Here is a 6,138-nt window from a genome sequence, read left to right on the forward strand (position 1 = left end):
GAAGCTTCAAAAATGTGTCTCCTCAGTTCCCAATCGTTTACTGAGTGTTGTTAAAAGGAAAGGCCATGTAACACAGTGGTGAACATGCCCTTTCCCAACTACTTTGGCACAAGTTGCAGCCATGAAATTCTAAGTTAATGATTATTTGCAAAATAACAAAAATAAGTTTATGAGTTTGAACATCAAATATGTTGTCTTTGACAGAATCTTGGGTTGGGGGGAACCTGCTTGTCGTGACGGAGCGGTTGTTGCTGGACACACGACGGATTCTTGGGAGAAGAAGGGGTGCCACGTGCCTGGCGACCCTTTTCAGTCGAGGACGTGAAGATATCTACCTATTCGGAATGATGACAACAGGACATCTGCTGATTGGAGTAAGCGTTGCTCTGGTTTGTCCACAAATTGGAAGTTGATGGCAGTCTTCAAAGTACCCCAAAGCTGCCACAAATGATTGGAGGATGCGGGAAGAACCGTGGACACTCTTGTGAGTTTGGATCACATCGGACTGTCTGCCCCGCAGGTTTGACGACCAGTCATAGACAATTTAGAGTGAAAAGCAAATTTTATTTTCACTCGTATACAAAACATTCTAACTTGGATTGTTTCCCTGGCTTGGAGACTCTCCTGAAGGACAGTGCAGCGAAGACACAACAAACTCCCTTCTTGTCTCTCATGGACACACACCTGTTGTTGTTGACTTTGGACTAGCAACTGCTCGAACATCAAGGCCACGGAACAGAGACACACTGCAGGCTTACACACAAACATGCATCCACAAAAATATACGTCACACACACATACATACCCCCTCCCAACCCGACGTCCTAGACGCAAATCCCATAGGAGTGATGAAAGGATTGTCAGCGCCTGAGAGCTGCGGCCTACCACCATGACCCCGCACTCCCTTCCCTCTGTTGCTAGATATCTGGAGATGTACGTTGTAATATGTATATGTGCTTAGTAGAGATGCGCGGTTTGCGGGCACAACCGCGAAGTCCGCGGATTATCCGCGTATCGGGCGGATGAAATTTTAAAAAATTAGATTTTATCAGCGGGTCGGGTCGGGTCGGGTCGGGCGATTGAAATTAAAAAAAATTAGATTTTAAATAGATTCAGGCGGATGGCAGTTAAACCAATTCGGAAATATATATACATAGTTAAATGTTGTTACCCACATACGAAAAACGAGCAGGCACCTGCTGCATATGCCACAACAGAAGAAAAAAAAAAAAAGAGATGGACACTTTTACGGAGCGGAGAAGGGACGCCTCGCCGGGGTCCGGGACCGAGGCCCCTTCCCCCGAGAGGGCCCCACCAGGAGCCGTAGCTGAGGCGATCCGCGAGAAGGGCCCGACGCACGTCCAGGGTCACCACCGCGGCCACCGCACCGACACCCCGCCTCGTCCGCCTTCGCCGCGGCCGGCGTCACGCGCAGCAGGTAAGCAGCTTACCTGCCCGCCACCCCCGTGGCCGGGGGCTCGTAACAGGGGTCACTCCGCGCGCTCCGCCCGCGCAGCTTACCTGCCCGCCACCCCTGTTGCCGGGGGCGCGTAACAGGGGTCACTCCGCGCGCAGTACGCTCACGAAAGGGGTGGGGCTCACCCTGGTTGATATAGACAGCAGCTAGGACGGTGGCCATGGAAGTTGGAACCCGCTAAGGAGTGTGTAACAACCCACCTGCCGAATCAACTAGCCCTGAAAATGGATGGCGCTGGAGCGTCGGGCCCGGCAGTGAGACGCGCTTGGAGGTGCGCTCAGCGCGGCTCCCATATGATTGCGCACTGGTGTGCGTCTGGGTCGTGACAGCGTGGCACGCGAATGTCTGTGCTGCGTTGGATCAGTCTCCTTTCTTTAACAGGCAAAAGCTTTATAACCTCACTAATGCCTTGCATCGTCTATATTAGATATATAACAACGGGCGGGTGCGGGCGGATGGCGGGCGGATGCAGTTCTGATCAAATGTTAGATCGGGTGGATTGCGGATGGTTGACGACTTTCTGATGCGGTTGCGGATGAAATAATTGCCTATCCGCGCATCTCTAGTGCTTAGCTATGAAGGTTTTTCCCCACTCCAGACTACGCCCCCTTAGGAGCCCAGTCTAGATTGTATTTTTTTACTCATCCTTCCCCAGCGTTTTACCTTTTTACCCCATCTTTTTACGGGGCGCCTTGTGGCGACCCATCAGCGTTCCTGTTCTGCAACCCTGTACACTGTTTGTTTGTCTCATCTTGAACAGGTTTGTGCTGAAAACAAATTTTGTTGTACTTGTGCAATGACAATAAAGACCTATTCTATCCTATCCTATCCTCTATTCAAATTTTTGGAGTTTCACCTGTGTGGTAGATGCCGTTCTGACCTTGCTAGGGACGATTTTGTCGGTTTCAAAACCTCTCAGATCAACCTGTGTCTGCACGAGCGTCTCTTGTCATAGAGCGGTGATTGCGTTCTCTGAAGCAAAACGGGAGGGTTTATGAAAAATCGTTTTTCATGCACGACATATGGATTTTTCCTCAATGCGGCGTGCACTCGAGAACAATGACGGACTTATCATTACAGCGTCTTTCTTTTCAAGAGTATGTCATGGCAATGGCTGCTGACGCCACACTATTTTCCCCTTCCATGTATTTGTTCTCCAGTGAAATTGGCCTGTAATGGAATGCAAGTGTGCTGTGACGGCAATATTATGTGGTGTGTGTGAGAGAGTGGAGGAAAATGAATGGGATGGGGATAAAGCAAGTCTGATTTGTCTCCTCCAGCTGTTTATCAGCTCAGAGCCCTCTGAGCGTACTTTATCTCTTCTATAATAAGTATGCCTTCCTAAATAATGTGGACAATGATTGACTCTCCTCTCCTCACACACAATAGGTTGCGTTCATGGAGATTACATTATCATCCTCAACGTATGTCAGTCATTCAGACCATAAACAGCTTGGTGTTGCCTATCAAATATACGACTGACACTTGGATGGTTATTACAAATACATCGGCATTGATCTCTTCTCTAATGATATTACAAATTAATTCGGCACACATCATTGTGTTGTGCCGGCAATAATGTCAACACTGTGGCGTGGCGCAGTGGAAGAATGGCCGTGCGCGACCCGAGGGTCCCTGGTTCAATCCCCACCTAGTACCAACCTCATCATGTTCGTTGTGTCCTGAGCAAGACACTTCACCCTTGCTCCTGATGGGTGCTGGTTAGCGCCTTGCATGGCAGCTCCCTCCATCAGTGTGTGAATGTGTGTGTGAATGGGTAAATGTGGAAGTAGTGTCAAAGCGCTTTGAGTACCTTGAAGGTAGAAAAGCGCTATACAAGTACAACCCATTTATTTATCATTTATTTATTACACAAATGAAAATAAAATAAATATGGTGCGTACAAATCTTTCGACCTCTAATATAAGACACCCTGTATACACTACAAAAACTGAAATCTAAAGAAGATGGAATATTTCAAATAAGGGTGATATTTGCTTATTTTCTGTCTGATAAGATAATTATTCTCACTAAGTGTCATGTCTGTGTAATCATGTTTTGTTTTAGTCATGTTTTGTTTAGTTATTGGACTCTTTAGTTTCTGGCTTTTCACTCCCTTGTCTCGTTTCCATGATTACCCATTAGTTTCACCTGTTCCACGTTTGGACTCATTGTGCACTCTTGTTTGTCACCATAGCAACCCATTAGTTTTCACCTGTCACGTCACGCACCTGTTTCACGTTTTGAGTCACGCACCTGTTTTCGTTAATCATGTCTGTAGTATTTAAGTTCATTGTTTTCAGTTTGTCTGTCTGGTGACATCCCACAATTATGCTCTGCACATTTCTGACACTTGATTTCATGTCCATCGTTCATGCTGCTCCTTTTAGTCCATGCCAAGTAAGTTTTGTTTATTAATGCTATAGTCTTTTGGTTTAATAGTTTGTTCTCCGCCACTGTGCGCGCTTTTTGTTTGTACTTTATTTTGATATATTAAGTAAATCATGTATTTACATTCCCGTCTCGCCCGAGCCAACTTTCCGTTGCATTCCGGAAAAGCAAACACCCAGGACAAAATCATGACACTAAGCAGATTTTATGTTAGAGTGTTTTACTTGTTTTAAGGGTTTCGGTCCTAAATGATCTCCGTAAGATATTACAGCTTGTTAATAATAATAATGGATTTTATTTGTAAAAAGCACTTTACATTGAGTAAACAACCTCAAAGTGCTACAGTATATTAAAAAAATAAAAACATAAAAAGATAATAACAAATTTAAAAATATTAAAACTAGAACAGCCAAATAGCTAAAACTAGCATGCATATATCTAAAAAAAAAATGATTTTTTTTATAAGAAGGGTTTTTAAGCCTTTTTTAAAAGCATCCACAGTCTGTGGTGCCCTCAGGTGGTCAGGGAGAGCGTTCGACAGACTGGGAGCGGCGGAGCAGAAAGCCCGGTCTCCCATTGGAGGTTAGAGGAGGTTTTATGACATATATTGAGTAAAACATGCTTGAAACTAGAATATCAACTGTTGCAAAGCTGTGTCATCAACACTCACACTTATAAAACTACTTTTTTTCAGTAATACTTTCTTATTTCGAGCATGAAAAAATCTTACACACAATTGTGTCTCATAACTAAAACAGATGACAGCCAAATGGACGTTGCTGTTTTATTTATCAATGAAACAATAGAAAATAGGTACTCATACAGTAGTACAGTTGGCACAGTACAGTAAACTGACAGTTAATATTTAAACATTTAACATTTCTAACAATTTTGAACAGAAATAGTTCATGCACATTCAGATGAATTTTTCAAAATGACAATTTAAAACAATTTGGGCCGGGGGCCGGGCTGTATATATGCGCACTAATTGACTGAAAGAGCACGCACTTGACGCGATGATGTCATGTTATCCATGGAAAAATGCATTTTTCGACCATATGATTTGCCTGAGCGGCTAGGAGACATCGAGAGTAACAAGCGCTTGCCTTGTTGCCTTTCCATTAAGAACAATAAAGTAGTTTTTAGTATAAGTTTGCTGGTTTCAAGAAATGTAATGCCGAGCGCATATCATTATGTCAAGATAATGGCACTAGCATTTACTTCATTTAAAAATATTTTTCAACATATTGAGCAAAAAGGTCTCTTTTTTTTCTACCAAGAAAAGTGCACTTGTTATTAGTGAGAATATACTTATTTTAAGGTATTTTGGGTTCATTGAGGTTAGCTAATTTTACTCATTTTGGAAAGTCTTGACAAGCCAAATTTTCTTGTTCTATTGGCAGATAATGTTGCTTAGTTCAAATAAAATACCCCTCATTTTTGTAATTTTTTTTTCTTGTTTTTGAACACTGACTATTTGCAGTGTACTCTTGTATCTCTATAGCAGGGGTGTCGAACTCATTTTAGATCGGGGGGCCACATGGAGAAAAAGCGGAAAAGAGCCGCTCGGGAGCCGCGGGTTGCTGACCCCCGCTCTAAGGTGTATGGCTGCGGAAGTAAAGAAAAAAGTGTAAAAACAGCTAAAAAAAGTAAACATGCCAATGTTAGCATGCTAGCAAGCCAACAGTTTTATGACTCTGAGGTAAACAGTGGCAAAACTAGCTAAAAAAAAAATTTAGCATGCTAGCAAGCTAATGTTAGCATGCATCATACTTTGCTGAGCCAGGAACAAAATCTTGTTTTCACAAGACCCAAGATAGTCCAGTGGTTAAGACTGTTGGCTAGGAATGGAGGGTGGTTCAAATCCCGGTTGGATCAATTTGCAGCTTCTGAGGCTGGAGACCTCCAGGTGATATACATTGTAGCTGTTAGCATAAATGATTTAATTAACTTTTTTCAAAATCCAATTACAATTAACCTATCTTATATTAATGGTACCCAGGAGAGCTCATTGGTCAACACTCTTTATTTTTGACTTTCTACTCCTATTCCCACCCACCTCAGGAGTTCCACTCACACACTCACAGGTAACCCCTGAGAAGTCACCATTGACTATCTATCATTATCTTTAGCATTGACTTCATTTTTCAACAATTGCTACAGGGTTCGAATCCCAGTAGGACTGATAGGTAACTTACAAACTCGACTAGGAAGAGTTAGTATTTTATCACATCTCCATCATAGTTTATAGACACAGGTTCACCATTAAA

Source organism: Nerophis lumbriciformis, linkage group LG22 (genome assembly GCF_033978685.3).
Source record: "Nerophis lumbriciformis linkage group LG22, RoL_Nlum_v2.1, whole genome shotgun sequence".
NCBI lineage: Eukaryota > Metazoa > Chordata > Actinopteri > Syngnathiformes > Syngnathidae > Nerophis > Nerophis lumbriciformis.